General features: G+C 42.5%; 1 protein-coding gene across 3 annotated transcripts in view; it reads left to right on the forward strand.

The window, feature by feature from the left end:
- The first annotated feature begins 1,020 nt into the window (after positions 1-1,020).
- The window catches only part of Pld1 (phospholipase D1), a 121,713-nt gene continuing 105,809 nt past the window's right edge, over positions 1,021-16,924 (forward strand). For all 3 annotated transcript variants that reach the window (XM_042678906.1, XM_042678905.1, XM_042678907.1), the window contains exon 1: positions 1,021-1,174. The gene's annotated coding sequence lies outside the window, so the exon portion shown is untranslated. The remainder of the gene's footprint in view (positions 1,175-16,924) is intronic.

A 16,924-nucleotide genomic window follows, 5' to 3' on the forward strand; every position in this document is an offset into this window, starting at 1 on the left:
CAATGTGTTGGAGCCTTATGATTGTGTTTTAGGACTTAATCTACCTTAATTACATTTTTCTAAACTGAAATATAAATTAAAATTCCTTATTTTGAAACCTTGGTGTATAATATTTAACCTCCATTTTAAGTGGCAATAGACAATTCATTTTAAAACATCTTTGTGTCTTACAAATCTAGTTGGTGAAGCTGAATTATAAGAGCGACTTTTAAGATTCACAAGCAACCAAGTCAGGCTCAGAAGTTAGAAGGTTCTTTGACCAGTTTTCATGAACAAATATTATTTTTTCCCCTGTGTGTGCCAGTACTACGACTTGAACTCAGGACTTAGGCAATGTCCCTTAGCTTTTTTACTCAAGCCTGGCATTCTACCACTTGAATCACAAATCCAAATCTACCTTTCTGTTGGTTTGTTAGAGATAAATCTCAGGACTTGGCTGCCAGGATTGACTTCAAAGTGAGATCCACAAATCCTCAAATCTCCTGAGTGCCAAGTTGAACATATATTAATTTTGAACTTTAATAATTAGGGAGGTTAAGGTTTATTTGGTATTATGCAAAAATCTGAAACCAGTGACAGCATGTAAGTTCGCTTCCCAGACACAATAATGTCCTATGTCCATCTTAGGCAATGCAAAATTATAGCACTGTAGATTTCATGACCCCCATGCAACTTGGGCCAACAATGAAGAAGTGATTTCACGGCCCTCAGAGAAGGCAGACTGTATTCCCCTTGTTCAAGATGAATTGGCCACTTTAATACAGTGTTTGAGGGGAGAAAAGGGAGTGAGAGTCTCTTTGTTTAGGTTATGTTTTGGTGTTCTGGTAGCGAGTACAGAAAGCAAGCTTGAAGACTTAGCTCATTCTGTGTATGCATTTTCTTTTGCAATGCCTCCCAGCGTCCATTTAACCTTCGGGGCGTGATTTCAAGTTCATTCCTAAAGCTGATTGGCTACAGTGCCTGGTGGGTGTGTCCAACTTAAGTTGCCTTTAGGGAGGTGGCCAAAGCTGAGCTTGGGAACAGGACTGTGGGTTCCCTGTTTATGTGAATTCACAGAGTAATCAATTTTGTTCCCCCTCTCTTCCTCGGCTGTCAGCTGACCTGAGGATTAGTTTCATAGGAAGGATTCTTTCTTTAGAATAATATGGAGCGACTTCTTTTCCAGGGGCACCAGGTTAGTAGTAACCTTTTGAACTTTCTGTTGCTTCAGTCAGATTTTTCTTCTGTACTGAGGTGAGGGTGTGTAATGTGAGTTGTTGATCCTGTGGGGGATGGGGTGTGTTTCTCCTTGTGACATTGTTTGACAATATTTCCTGCAAGAGGAGGCCAAGAGGTACTGTCATACAAGGGTTGGATGTTTATCTAGAGCGTTTGTATTTGCTGGTAAACATTTTCAGTTCCTTTTTGGGAATCCCTCCGCTATGCTTGCTCCCATTAGGTTTTCTAGGGGTGACTATGATTTTCTACACGGATGGTTTGATTTGATCCCACACCACAGCCTGTCTGATGCACAGTTTTCCCTTGGGCCTACCCCTGAGAATTCTGTCAGGATATCACTTAAATGTTTGCTTTTGAAAAGTCTGGCACTTTTCCAGAATGTCTCCTAAAATATCTGCAGTGTAAGCAATTGGGAGGGGAGGGCAGGTGGGTTCAGAATGGAATTCCTTTCTCAGCCTGTCAGTTTCTATCCAGGAGGGGTTCCTTACAATACAAGGTTGCCCTAGGAGGAAATAACAGCCATCAAAGTGCAGCATGACTTGTAAAAAGTGAAAACATCATTAATAGTAATAAAGAAATGAAGCCAATAAAATTATGTTCAGGGAAGCTCCCTTCCATGATTTCTTTAAGTAAAGATCTAGAGAACAATTTTGTCATTGTTAATTTGCCACTAGTGAAATCTGCCATGAGATTGTTCTGTAAGAATGGTCAATTTGACCGTGTACCAACACTTGTAATGCTTTATAAAATACAGCTTTCCTTCAGGGAGGGTACCAGTATTTTAATAAATGGCAATGTGCTTTTGTAATCACCACTGAGAAAAACAGTACATATGAAAAGGACGGTCCCTTCATCTTCGCCTTGGGTTTAAAAAAAAAAATGGAGTGACGGAAGACTGAAATAAACATGAAATCAAGAAAGAACAAAACAAACAGAAACCACACCAAGGTGCTAAAAGCTTAAGGATCCCATTTCCATTCTATACTGAAGGTGAAGTTGTAAAGTTCTGGCTACCATCCCCATCAGGACCAAAAAGTTGTACTTTAGACTTTAAAATACAATTGCTCAGATGTATCATTGTCCCCTACCTCTGCATATATTTTCTGTAACTGCTACATGATTTTAGTTTTCTCAAAAGAGTTTACAATGGTTGCTCTGACTTTGCTGGGCTTTAAATATATAATGCATATGTAGTTACCACATGTATCTCTGCTATTATGTGATTAGTGATTACAAAGTGCTACTACTTTAAATCTTTATTAAGGAGAACCTTTGTTATCCTGGTTATAGCTGCCTGATGATTTTTGGTGTGTATTTACTGGCTTGGGGGCTTGAACTCAAGTCAGGGCAATGTCTTGGATGTTTATGCTCAAGGCTGCTACTCTATCATTTAAGCCACACTTCCACTTCTGGCTTTTTGCTGATCAGTTGAGCAAAGAGTGTCTAATAGATTTCCTGCCTTGGCTGGCTTTGAACTTTGAAATCCTTGGATTTCATCCTCCTGAATAGCTAGGATTACAGATGTGAGGCACTGGCAATTTGCTGATCTGATGATTTTTTTTCTACCATTTGAGCCACAGTGCCACTTCCGGCTTTTTCTGCTTATGTGGTGCTGAGGAATTGAACCCAGGGCCTCATGTATGCAAAGCAAGCACTACCCCTGAGACATCTTCCCAACCCCGATCTGATGATTTTAAAGAAAAATTGCTTGTTCGTCCTATAGAAAAAAATATTAAAAGGTTCAAATAAACTCGCTTGTGTACAGAGATCTGTTTCCCTGTTTCCAAGTGCTTCAGAAAACTGTTTCATCTAGAATTAGTAACGAAGCAAACAACAATGTGACGAAGAATAGAATAAAGAGGAAAGTACCTAAAATTTGGAATGTAGGGGTTTTTCCACAGAATATGCACATGAAAATCAGTTTTTTTCTCAACATGAGGAGGGGGAAAAAGACTAAGTGAAGGGTCTTAGAGGTCTGTAAATCTGTGCTAACATGTCTGAAGGAATCTAGATTGTTCTCAATGTTCAGTTTGGAGCATGCACTGTACTTACTTGCCTGGTTGTCACCTTTACATGTCTGCTTCTGGCTCAATTCAAGCAAAGATCAGCCTTTTGCTCTGTCTATACCATCGAAGTTCAAGTTGAGCTTGGCTTTGATTAATTTTTATCCAGCATGCCTTCTGTCGACATTCAAGATACTCCAGCTATCTCGTGCATCTTGGATGATTTATGAACCTAGCTGATGTCCCAGAGACCTGGGTGACAATTTTCTTTCCAAATGGTTATGACTTTCAAAGGTGGAGACAAAGCCTTAGTCCAATTGTCATTCCTGAAACACTGGGAAAAAATTGGATGGTGGTAGAAGATAGGCCACCAATAAAGAAGTGGGAGGAGCTATGATATTAGAAGTGGATTTTCTGACTGCTAAACCTTGAGAGAGTTTCCTCTGATCACCTGGTTCCATTCACACCTCCACTCAATCCCATTTGTATAATCCTGAATGTAGTAGTATACCCTTTAGAAGGCGAAGGCCCTTGAACTTCTGTTTGTGTACTTACAGATTTATTCAGTGACTCTCAGGATCAGTTCTACCTTTTCCACTTCTCCCTGTTGTTCTTGTCTTTTACCCTTTCACTTGACCTACACGTCTGCAGGGTGCAGAGATCTTATGCTTGCCTATCAGAAAGTAGGGTGGGAGAGGGGAGTGCAATGCCATCCATCCCTAAAATCCACTGTTCTCATAGTGATGATGACTAACTTTCCATTTTCCAGAAGGATTACAAATGCTGAGGAATGAATCATTTTCTTGGAGTTCAATGGACCACTCTGCCCTTCCCAGTTCCTTGTGTCATTCTGAGGAACCCAATTTAATTTTGACCTAGCTTGTCTGGAGGAGATGGTGGTAAAGCAGTAGAGTAGCTGTGATAGCAAAAATAGTGATCACTCTAAAGGAATTTCCTAGAGCAGCCACTATTCTAAGCATCTTACTGAATCCTCAGAATAACCCCAAGAGTTTGTCTATACTATCTCCATTTGCAAGTTGAAGAATTGTCTCAGAATAGGCAAGACACTTGATCCAGCTAGGAAGCCACAGCAATAGCATCAAGGAAGGCTGTGGTCAGAGAAAACCCATAGGTGTGCCTTTTTAGAATGTATAATCCAGCCAGGAGCCTGGTGGCTCACTCCTGTAGTCCTAGCTACTCAGGAGACTGAGATCTGAGGATCACCATTTGAAGGCAGCCTGAGCAGAAAAATCTGTGGGACTCTTTATCTCTAGTTAACCAGCAAAAAGCTAGAAGTGGAGGTGTGGATCAAATGGTAGAGTACTAGTTTTCAGCAAAAAAAGTGAAGCAAGAACATGAGGCCTCAATTCAAACCCCACTACCAACACACACAAATAGAATGTATAATCCAATATTTATCATGAATAAGAAGCAGCCATGTGAACACTGATGTCTGTGCCAGCTTTCCTTCCAAAGGCTCTTCCATGAATGCCCTGTCAACCTAGGCTTGTCCTGCATGTCCTCAAGTCCTTTCTCTATGGGAGGGAATGTGTGAGTTTGGGTTCTGCCTCCTTCTTGTTCTGCTGGTGACCAATGGCCAGAACCTGGTGACCAATCACAGAATATAGAGGTTGTCTGTGGCAGGTGGATGAGACCAGCACTGTCCCTTCCAGGCAGAGAGTAAGTGACCACTTATTGTGCTCTGCCACCTAAAGCTGGTCTTGAGAACTTTTTAAGGTCAGCATAATAGAACCACCAAAAGTAGGAACGTGGATTTTCTGATTGTTTAGTTTTCCTGTCCTCTTCCTTGCTGCCTAGAATGACTTCCTGCTGATAATCCAAACTCTGGAATTTTTTCTCAGTATTTTTGGGTCTGGTAATTGTGTCAGGACTTTCTTAAGCTCTGTGGAGAGTTAAGATTATGAGACAAAAAAATGTATCCTATAAAAACAGAAATACACATTTGAAAAATATTGAGCGAGGACTGGGAAGGGGGCTCAGTGGTAGAGCACTTGCCTCGCATGCATGAGGCCCTGGGTTCAATTCCTCAGCACCACATAAGCAAAAAAGAAAAAAACCGGAAGTGGCGCTGTGGCTCAAGTGGTAGAGCGCTAGCCTTGAGCTGAAGAGCTGAGGGATAGCTTCCAGGCCCAGAGTTCAGGCCCCACGACTGGACCAAAAAAAAAAAAAGAAAAAGAAAAATATCGAGCAAATAACTTATACTACATATGGCTAGGGCATAAATATGTGACAAATAGGTGTAGAAAATTTAAAAATATGTGACAATTTAGTGCAGGCAGATTAAGAGAGCTAAGTTAAAAATAATATAATGAAGGAAAGAAAATAAACATAAGGAAAGAAAATAAATAGTAAAAATTCTGATCTTTGGACAGGAAAGCATTTTCATTTCCCAAAATTAATAGAGAAAATAACAGAAGAAAAGAGTTCTGAGATCTGAGGTTTCTCAGTTTGAAAAGGTACAGAAATGTGCATTGAAGCATAATATTATTGTGAAATATGGCAGTTAAAGCATTCCGTATCAAAAGAAAATCACATGATAAATCATTATAATATTTCTGAAAATGTGTAGTAGAAGAAAATGGTGATGGTAGGTCTTAAAGTTAAGATTCTGGAGATAACTATTTTTTAAAATCACCTTACTGAGTGTTTATACTTGTCTGTGTGGTGCTTAAAAAACCCAGAGAAAGAATTATACTCTTAAAGTAATTAGGGTTAGTGGACTATTTTCCAAAGAGGAGGGGGAACTTCTGGTTTATTTTTTCTTTATATGCTTCTCTGAATATTAGCACTTTTAAAACATGGTTTCTTTATGTTCACAAAAAATAAAAAAGGAAGATAAAAGTTTCATGAAGAAAAGAAAGTGAACAAAATATGCTCCAAATTTAAGACTAACAATATTCATAATCATTAAGGAGCAACTCTAAAAATTGCCTTAAGCTCTTTGATTTTTAAAATAATATTTCATTTAAGAAGAATTTATTATTATTATTCATTAAAAATATATAATCAGAGGTACCTAGAGGCATTACACTTTTATATTCCTCCCCTAAGTGTATCCTCCTCTGGTCCCACCATGTGTGTGAATGCCTGGAAGAATTTATTATTTTTAATAGAAAAATGAAATTAGGGCTGGGAATGTGGGTTAGTGGTAGAGTGCTTGCCTAGCATGCTTGAAGCCCTGGGATCAATTCCTCAGTACCACATACACAGAAAAAGTCGAAAGTGCCTCTGTGGACCAACTAACAGGGTGCTAGCCTTGAGCAAAAGAAGCTCAGGGATAGTGCCCAGGCCCTGAGTTCAAGCCCCAGAACTGGGAGGGAGAGAGGGGGGGTGAGAGAGAAAAAGAGAGAGAGGAGGGACAGAAAGAGGGAGAGAGAGAAGGGAGGGAGGGAGAGAGAGAGGGGTTAGGACTGATAGGTTTAACATATAGCAAATTATTTTTTGTATAAAGGATTGGAGAATATTACTTGAAAAACAAGTATTTTGCTCAGATATACCAAGCTGTGTTATTTTTTGGCATCAAGCTTAAAAATCTCATCAAATGTTAGAGCTAATCAATTATAAGGCAGAGACAACTTATTTAGTAAGTGATGTGGGAAGAAGCTCATTTAAACGCTTGAAACATCAGTCCATGGAGAACACCTGGATGGCTTTGCAGCAAGTCCAGACTGATAACAGATTTGATGATGAGTGTACAGCAAGAACGAACCAACACATCCACCCTTGGAAGAGAGGATAGATAAGGAAGATGGGAAGCCTCGAGCCAGTTGACCTCTCTCCTCTCCTCTCTTCTTTTCTGGACAAAGTCACTGAAGCCCACAATGCCAGCCTCCTCAAGGCGCCATTAGTGCTTGCTGGGTCCTTAGTTTGCCCTGTGCTGTTCTTGCTAATATTCCCATCTGTCCAATTTAACATATTTTCATCATAATGAGTGAAATTATATTTTCATTCATTCTCAGTTGGTAAAATCTAAAGCTAATGTCATTCTGCCCTTACTGAATGACAGTCCATCAAGAGGTGAAAGGCTGATTTCTGCTTCCAAGGAAAACCAACCCTTCTTGCAAACTAAGTCACTCTCACGATGGTTGTTTGGACATTTTGTTCTTTGGTTCAGGTTTTTGAACACACATCTGGTTCCCATGTTTGTTTTGGAAGGCCGCAGCCACACAGAGTGACACTTGATACTGGAACATGGAAGTTGTTTTGCTTTTTGCAGTTTTGTTACTATTATATAATTTGTATATTATAAACTTAACCTCTTTAAAGTGTGCAACTCAATGGTGTTAGTCGTTAGCGTTCTGTAACCATCACTGTAACCCATTTTTGAATATTTTCACCACTGAAAAGGAATGTTTTCATTCTCTTTCTCCTCCAGCCCTAAGACCTTATTTTACTTTCTCTCTGGTTAGATTTGCCCATTCTGAACATTTCATGCAAATAGACTCAGGAAGGAGGAATCCTGGGAGTTTAGGATGCTCAAGTAATATTCAGACCACTCAGGCTCTGTGACCTGGTTACCCTGGTAACTAGGGTAACTCAACAGTGTTCTGAAGTGGGAGGAAACAAAGACCAAATGATCCAGAATGGTCACCTGTTTTATTAGGTTTTGAGTTTCTAACTTTTTAGCTGTTCAAAATTTACAATAAATATGGGAGTACATACTCATTAATGTGAAGTTATAGACTATGTTGCAAAATTGTTGAATGGACCACTGATTTTTAACTGTGGCCTTGAGTGAATTACTTGACTTCGTAAGACTCATTTTGTTTTTCTTATGCCAGTACTGGGGCTTGAACTCAGGGCCTCATGTTCTTCCTTAGCTTTTACACTCAATGCTGGGATTTTGCTACTTGAGCCTCATTTCCACTTCTGGCTTTTTCCTGATTAGTTAAAGAGTCTCTCAGATTTGTCTGCCCAGGCTGGCTTTGAACATTGAGCCTCAGAGCTCAGCCTCTGAGTAACTAGAATTAGAAGAGTGAGTGACCAATCCCAGCTCTGTTTTAAGAGACAATAACACAATAACACAATAAAATAAAAATAAAAAAGAGACAATAATATTAGTGTTCACATAGAAGGCTCTCATAAGAATTAACTGAAATAATGTATATAATAGGCCCATCTCAGTGCTTTTGCATTCTGAATAGTAAGTGTATTTATTATTCACTGGAAACAAACTTTTTTATCTCATATTTTATGACTGCATTTATGTTCTATGGACTTGAGATTGCTTATAAAGTTATTTGTGTACTATTACATACACATATTAAATATTAGAACCAAAGACTAAAGACAATAGTATCAGTAGAAAGACAAAAATGAAAGGAAATAATAAATATTGGCAATGAAAGCACATATATAGGATGGTTAGTCTTGTTTTACATTACTGGGGATTGAACCCAGGAACTAACATAATTTAGGTAAGAACTCTATTACAGAGCTATTTCCCCAGCCCTATGTAACATAGCTGTTCAATAAACATTTCTTGGTCATTCCTTCAGAATTGAAGGAACATGGCAATGAGGAATGGTCAGATAAAATAAAAGATGAGAGCCCCTGGCTTGGAAGAGGGCCTTTGATGTTTCTCAGCCACCCTCATAGGATGGAAGATGACAGCTCTGCTGAAAACCAGTATGATGTTGAGCTCCACACCTTAAAACAGATAATGAGATACAGATGTAGCTACTAGGCACTTCCTAAGAGCCAGTTGAGACTGGAACCCACATTGTCTCCTAAACTATAGAGTTAGGATGCACCATTGCCTTAGTCACGAGTACTAGTTTCTCAGCTAGGTGCTGATGGCTCATGCAAAGAGTATGGGTCTAAGTGTGGACTATAAATCATAAAAAATGGGTCCACATCATCAGTGGATTCATTCAGGGTCCAACAGGGCTTTGAGAGTAAGTCTTAGCATCTGTCCACTCTAGATGCCTTGGGAAGTTCACCTCCTTGCTTGAATTTACCAGTCCTCAGGCCAGCGGCCCCAACCTCAGGACCTCCAGTGTCCTAGTTCTTTTCTTTTTTATGAGTTCCATGCTCGTGTATATCTCCGAGCCCCTTTTATTAGGAGTGGTCTCAGAGGTCCTGTGTCAGTCTGGAGGACATGTCTGAGGTGGATTTCTAAGCTGAAGTAGATATAAGGAACCACTTCCTGAGTGCAGACACAGGGTAAGGGGGGTGCTGATGGAGCACCCCTTATTTTAGGAAGCCTTGCATTTCCTGAGGTTGATTTGCTATTGAATGGCCCAGCCAGTGAGTTCTCCTTGATTCTGAAAAGGGGTCAGAAAGGACATCATAAAGCAAAGAAATCCAACAAAGCCTTCTCTCCAAATGAGGAAGCCAAGACCCAAGAATGGAAAGACGTTGCTGTAGCCTGTACAAGGCAGAGGCACATTCAGATCCAGCCTGACCAGTGCCCTGGGTCCTGTCATCCCCTCTGCCTCTCCTTCCCCCCAGGAGTTCCACCATGCGAAGCCCCAGGGCTCCCCACAAATGCAGGCTGTTCATCCAGGACCATGCAGCCTGCCCTTGTGTGTGGGTTTGAACGTAAGGACAGATGGCTGTATTCATCCTGGTTAGTTTTATCTCTTTAGTTGCAGGGATGAACTTTGTATATGCCCTTTTCTCTATATTTTGTTTTGTTTTAATAGTTGATCTAAGAATTAACTTTATTTAAGTTAGTAGTAGCATCCATTTACTATATGAGTATAGGGATAGGGAAAAATAAATGATAGCAGATAAATGGAAATAAATGATGACAAGGGATGGAAGGTTGGAATTGAGAGTATGCTGCTGTAAGATACACACGCACACACACACACACACACACACACACACACACACACATACCTTACATATATTTGCACAATCGAGTGTTGAGTATTATTTTGCCATAAAGAAGAGTGGAGGCTGGTTTTAAAGCCTAATTTGAATGTAGATTTTCTTCTAGTCTGTGTGTGTGTGTGTGTGTGCGTGTGCGCGCGCGCGTGTGTGTGTGCGCGCGCGCGTGTATGCATGCTGGCCCTGGGGCTTGAACTTGGGACCTGAATGATGTCCCTGAGCTTATTTTTTAAGTATTTTTCTTCTCTTTAAATCGCTGTACAAAGGAGTCGTTGTTCGGGAAAGCAGTTTGTGAATGCAATGCCTCTTGCTTACTGTCACCTCTTTCAACATTCTCCCCCATCCCTCCCAACCCACGCTTACTTTATTATCTTCTAAGGGTTTCGATTCAACATATCCGTTTATGACTACAGTGCATGGGTCAATGCCACCTCCTCTTCGTTTTTTTAAAATGGCATGGTCAGATCAGAATGGTGTGTTCGTGTTTGTACACACTAGTAAATTTGCTGAGACTAGCATGTCAGTAAGTGGGCCCGCGGCACTGTGGTTGGTTTCTTGGTTATTCGTTTTAACTACTAGTCTATTCCTGGATTCATGTCGGCTGTGTTGGACACGCATGCATGTTCCTTGAGTCTGTGCTTTCTCTGACCAGGGTTCCTAGCAAGTTAATATGTACCTCTGCTCACAGTGGCCTCTGAACTTGGTTTCTGTAAGACTCCTTGGAGCCATAAACTTCATTCTGCTTCCCACTGGCTCCTTGGCCTCAAGAATGCTCACTTCCTTCCTTTTCCTGAATTATGAAACCTTTTTTTTAAATGCAGTTTCTAGACAAATCTCTGAATCCAGAAGATAATTTTCAGTACCTGGGGGCCATCTTGAACTTTTTTCACCCTAGGTTGATGTTCTACCACTTGAGCTACAGCTCTACTTCTGGCTTTTTTGATGGTTAATTGGAGGTGAGAATCTCACAGATTTTACTGCTTGGGCTGGCTTTGAACCAAGGTCCTCAGATCTCAGCCTCCTGAATAGCAAGGATTACAGATGCAAGCCACTGGTGCCCAGCTTATGACCCCTTTCATTTGCAAGTGTAACTTTTAGATGTGGAGCTGCTAGGGTTTTATAACCCTGTAAACAAGTAAAAAGTATTGAACAAAATGAACTTGGTCAGGGGTGGTTTTTGGTTCTGACTTATGGCCTTTTATGACCCTGCCTCTTGAGAGGAGGTAACTCTTCGTCCTTTGAAGCTAAAGATATGGCCATTTTGTCTGAATAGGGCTTACCACTTAAAAAGAGAACCATCACCCTCATTGGAAAAAAAAAAAAAAAAAAAACACCTTCAGGTTTAAATCTAGTGTTAACTCATTTACATAAACTTCACTGTTACATATATGCTCAAAGATAGGTTATTATTAGAAAGGGTGTAGTAACCTGGAAAAGACAAACTCCTGGATTAAAGGTAGGTAACTGACATACAGACCTGTTATCAGATGATGGGGTAGCTCTTACAGCAGACAGGTGGTGGGAGAAGACAATTGAGTCATTGGGCCCCGTGATGACCTTGGCCAGTACCTACTGAAGGTCAGATAGACAGCAGTATACGTTAGGAACCTGCCCTCTGAAGGCCTCGCTCTATCACCCAGCAACCGAACCATGTGCACTCATTACTAATCTCTAGAAATGGCAGTTTCTGCAATGGAGACAAACAAATAATAGGAAACATACTTGGTAGTAGTAAGAGCTCAGGAGGCAGTCTTTTGTATGCTAGCACTGGGACTTGAACTCAGGGCCTCTTGCTCTTTGCTGGTGTTCTACTGCTTAAGTCACATCTCTACTTCTGGCTTCTTGGTGGTTAATTGGAAATAAGAGTCTCTTGAATTTGTCTGTCCAGTCTGGCTGAGAACTGTGATTCTCAGATCTCAGCCTCTTGAGTGGCTAGGATCCCAAGTATGAACCACAGGTACCTGGTTCAGGATGCATTTATAAAGCATCAGCTGTCTATCTGACAGAGCAAGGTAGTTACAGAAAATTAAAAGTCAACCCTTTAACTTCATTGGATACTTCATTGGTTTATTGGAAGTCATCTGAGTAGAAATGAGATGTAAAGCTTCTTTTGTGTGTGTGTTGGTACTGTGGCTTAAACTCAGGGCCTGGGTACTATCCCTTAGAATTTTCCACTCCAGGCTGGCCCTCTACCACTAGAGGCACAGCTTCACTTCTGGCTTTTTACTGATTACTTGGAAATCACAGGCTGTTTTTTGGCCTAGATTGATTTTGAGGACAGAGATCATTAGATCTCAGCCTCCTGAGTAGCTACAATTACAGGCATGTTTTATTTAAGAGCAAGTTTTAATATGTACCCAAGGCTGTCCTTGAAGTCACTGTGTAGCTCAGGATGGTCTTGAACTTGTGATGCTGTTGTCTCAGCCTTTTTCTCAGTTAGATCTGAAATTTTGATTCTGATTCAAGGCTCTTGTGTCTACCGTGTGTCTGCGTAGTAGTTGCTTCTGCTGTTGGAGACCAATTGCAACCAAGCTCTGGGGAGATTTAACTTTAAGGGAAACACAGTTAGTGACAGTGGACTCAGGGCCACAGCATGAACCCACAGGGCTCTGACACTGGGTTCCATGTATGTGAGTGAGTTTGCTCCAGGGATGGAGATGAAAGGGCCCACTCTCGTTCTGCTGCTTTATCAGTGAACTTTGCTTGAGCAACTGGAATGGGGTGGCATCGGTGGACAGGCTGGCATCACCAATGTCCATTGTGGTGAGACGATCCACCCCTCACAATCGCCTCTGGCATCTACCAGGTGATTTCAGAAGCACTCTACCTTTGCATAAACAAACTTGTTTTTCCAATACACTGAAGCATTTACATCCTGCTTTAAAAAAAAAAATAACAATCATGGAGGGCCTAAACATGTGTGGCTTGCAGGGACTGCTTCTTACTTTCAGATTGTTTTTGGATCCCTGTCATACAAAGGAAATGATTATGGACTCCAAATTTATTTTCTCTATAATTCTCATGTGTGTGTGTGTGTGTGTGTGTGTGTGTGTGTGTGTGTGTGTGTGTGTGTGTGTTGGTTCTGGGGCTTAAACTCAAGGCCTGGTCACTGACTCTGAGCTTTTTTGCTGAATGCTAGTTTTCTACCACTTGAGCTACAGCTCCACTTTAGCTTTTTTGTTCATTAATTAAAGATAAGAATCTCATGGACTTTCTTTCTCAGGCTGGCTTTGAACCTGGATCCTCAGATCTCAGCCTCCTGTGTAGCTAGGATTTCAGGTGTGAGCCATCAGCACCCAGCTCTTTTTCTTTTTCTTTGTGCTGGTACCAGTGCTTGAACTCAGGGCCTCAAGATCTTATTGCTTGCTCACGACTGGCACTCTACCACTGGAGCCATGCTTCCCAGCCTAGCTGGAGATTTTTTGCTAGTTAATTAAAGATAGAATCTCAAGGACTTTTCTGATTAAGCTGAATTTGAATGGAGGTCCTCCAGGTCTCAGTCTTTTTTTTTTAAATGCTAGGTTTGGGTTAATTTTTATTTTATTTTTGGGGTGGGGGAGGAGTCAGGTCGTGAGGCCTGAACTCTGGGCCTAGGTGCTGTCCCTCATCTCTCCAGCTCAAGGCTAGCGCTCTACCACTTGAGCCACAGCGCATCTTCCGGCTTTATTTCTTTTTGCTTATGTGGTGCTGAGGAATCGAACCCAGGGCCTCATGCATGCAAGGCAAGTGCTCTACCACTGAGCCAACTTCCCAGCCCTAGTTATTAAGTCTTGTATGCTTTTTTTAAACTTAAAATAATTTTCTTTGTGATACATACTTTTTGTAATTTTTTAAAAAAATATATTTTAAATTTGAGGACACTATTGTAGTATTGCTTTTTTTTCTGCTTGTTGAGCAGAATCTCCAAATAGTGGGATTAAAAGCAATATTCAGTATGGACACAGACAGATTGCTTTTATGAGGTATTCTGACAATGTCTTTTTCCTTTATCTTTTTGCTTCTAAGCAGCAATTTATTGATGTTATGAAAAAATGTAGGATCAGGCATGGTACCTCAAGCCTGTAATCCTTGCTGCTTGGGTGATGAAGATGAAGAGAGTGCAGGTTGTTGCAACAGGTGAAAAATCTGAGACTCCAACTCAACCAATGACTGGGCTTGGTGGTGCATGCCTGTTGTACCAAAAGATGTGGAAAAGCGAAATAGGATCATAGCCCAGGTCATACCAGGAAACAAATTCAGAACCTACATGGAAAATAGCCAATGCAAAGAAGTGGCTGAGGCAGGAATATCTCAAGTTCAAGGCCAGCCTGAACTACATAGTAAGACCCTGTCTCAAACAAAACCAAACCCAGAACAAATCCCTCAACTATGCCCAGGTGTTACTGAGCCTGGCATATTCTTTATTGTCCTGTGATCCTTTCTCCCCACAAACTTCATACTCTGCCCTCATCCACTTGAGCTTGCTGACTTCACAGTTTGTATTGTCTGTCCAGTGTGACACAACCAAACAACCACTAAGAATTTCCTGCACAACTCAAACTCATCCGGAAACCATTGCTCCATGGTAGCAATTTCAGGAGGCGAGACTGTTTTCTATTTGTGAATGAACATCACAGTGAAAAATAACCAAGGGAAAGTGACATCACTTTTGCTATGAGGGCTTCATTTGAGCAGCCCAAACCTTTATGTTGAACGCGGTTTAGCTCTAGGCCCCCAGGTAGGGCTGAGGATAAATATTTTACCATCACCTGCCCTGCGCCTCTGCCCTGCTGTGCTACCATTGTCTTGCTGTTTGCTTACTTGCCCATCTTCAAGAAACTGCTGGCATGACAGAGTCACAAAGAAAGAAATGGGCTCAATAGTATGGAAAGATAGTGGTCTTCTTTAGCTAGGATTATAGGCATACACTACCATACGCAGACAATGTATTGTTGTTGTTGGTGGTGGTGGTAGTGGTGGTAATGGTGGTGGTGGTGGTGGTGGTGGTGTGTGTGTGTGTGTGTGTATGCATTTGTGTGTCTGTGTCTGCCAGTACTGAAGCTTGAACTCGGGGTCTTGCACTTTCACTTGGCATTTTTGCTCAAGACTGGTGCTCTACCACTTGAGTCACACCTCAGCATTTGGCTTTTTGGTGATTAATCAGAAGAGTCTCACAGACGTTCCTGCCTAGGCTGGACATAAACCATGATCCTCAGATCTTAGCCTCCTGAGTAGCTAGGATTACAGACACGAGCCACCAATGCCCATCTAATCAGATCTTTTCATTCTTATTTTATCTACTTGCCAAATGGCACCTAGTGACCCAGCACCTACATGGGCTCAGCCTCTCACTCAGAATCTTTATGAGTTGGAGACAGACAGACAGAGAGATAGAGGCAGAGGCAAGCATCCTGGAACTGAGCTGGGATTTTAATCGATACTAGGAAAAGCCACAGGTGCAGTAGAGGTTGGGAGAGAGGCAATGGGAAAGGCATGAGAGATGGGAGAGGCAGGAGGGGCCACCTAGAAGGGTTGGTAGGGAATGAGGCGAATACACAAGTATGGCGAGTGATATTTAGGGGGAACGTTTACCAGACTTCCCCCCAATCACCACACTTTCACAATGAAATAAAGTGCATGAAGTCATTTATAGGCCTGAGGTCTAGCTTGGGGCTCAGCACTACTAGTAGTTGCTCAATAAACCCTCACTGAGTGAATTACTGACATCCCCTGAGGCTGCTTGACTGGTCCTGCAGAGACCCTGCTGTCACCTGGCGGACACACACTGGCTCTTTCCAGAGCAGCAGAGCTTTGTGGCCTGTCTTTCAAACGGCATTTCTTGTTCACACAGGAGCAAACCCACGTCCTTCTGACCCTTGGGGAATGTAGCAGGAGTCAGATGTCCCCGCAGTGGCTCCGATCCTAAGCACCTTCCTGAGCAAGGACCCAAGGAGCTCTGTCCTGCCCTCATCCACGGAGCAGGGGCTGGCAGCAGCTCAACCAGAGCGGTTTATCCTGCCTGGCTGGCTGGGATTGCTCCATATTGCAGATGTGGTTCAAAGCCACCTTCAGTGCAAAGAAGCCTCCCCTGCCCGGCCCACACCAGTCTGGGCAGGTGTGGTGGTGAAGCTAGCGTTCCAGCCTCTTTTTTTCTGGGTGACTTTAGCCTCTGTTTTCTCATTGGAGGGAGTTGGGCCAAATGCCAAGGCCATCCACCAAATATGGCATCCAGTGGTTCCCTCCTTCCTTCTTTCCTCTCTTCCTCCCCGTCTTCTTCCCTCTCTCCTCCCTTTGTTCCTCCTTTCTGCCTCCCTCCCTTCTTTCCTTATTCCTCCTTTCCTCCATCCCTTCTTTCTTCATTCCTCTCTTCCTTCCTCCCTCCTTTCATCCTTCCTTCCTTCTTTCTTTTCTCCTTCCCTGCCTCCCTTCTCCTCCTCCTCCTTTTCTCCCTTCCTCCTTCTCTTCCCCCTCTTATTCCTCCCCCTCCCCCTCTGATTACTCCCTCTCTCCCTCCTTCTCCTCCTTCTCCTTCTCCTTTTTAGTCTCCTCCTCCTCCTCCTCCTCCTCCTCCTCCTCCTCCTCCTCCTCCCCTTCCTCCTCCTCCTCCTCCTCCTCCTTCCCCTCCTACTCCTCCTCCTCCTCCTCCTCCTCCTCCTCCTCCTCCTCCTCCTCCCCTTCCTCCTCCTCCTCCTCCCCTTCCTCCTCCCCCTCCCCCTCCTCCTCCTCCTCCTCCTCCTCCTCCTCCTCCTCCTCCTCCTCCTCCTCCTCCTCCCCTTCCTCCTCCTCCTCCCCCTCCTCCTCCTCCCCCTCCCCCTCCTCCTCCTCCTCCTCCTCCTCCTCCTCCCCTTCCTCCTCCCCCTCCCCCT

The sequence above is a fragment of the Dipodomys spectabilis genome, unplaced genomic scaffold (assembly GCF_019054845.1).
Source record: "Dipodomys spectabilis isolate Male_0828 unplaced genomic scaffold, ASM1905484v1 ptg000050l, whole genome shotgun sequence".
In the NCBI taxonomy this organism is placed as follows: Eukaryota; Metazoa; Chordata; class Mammalia; order Rodentia; family Heteromyidae; genus Dipodomys; species Dipodomys spectabilis.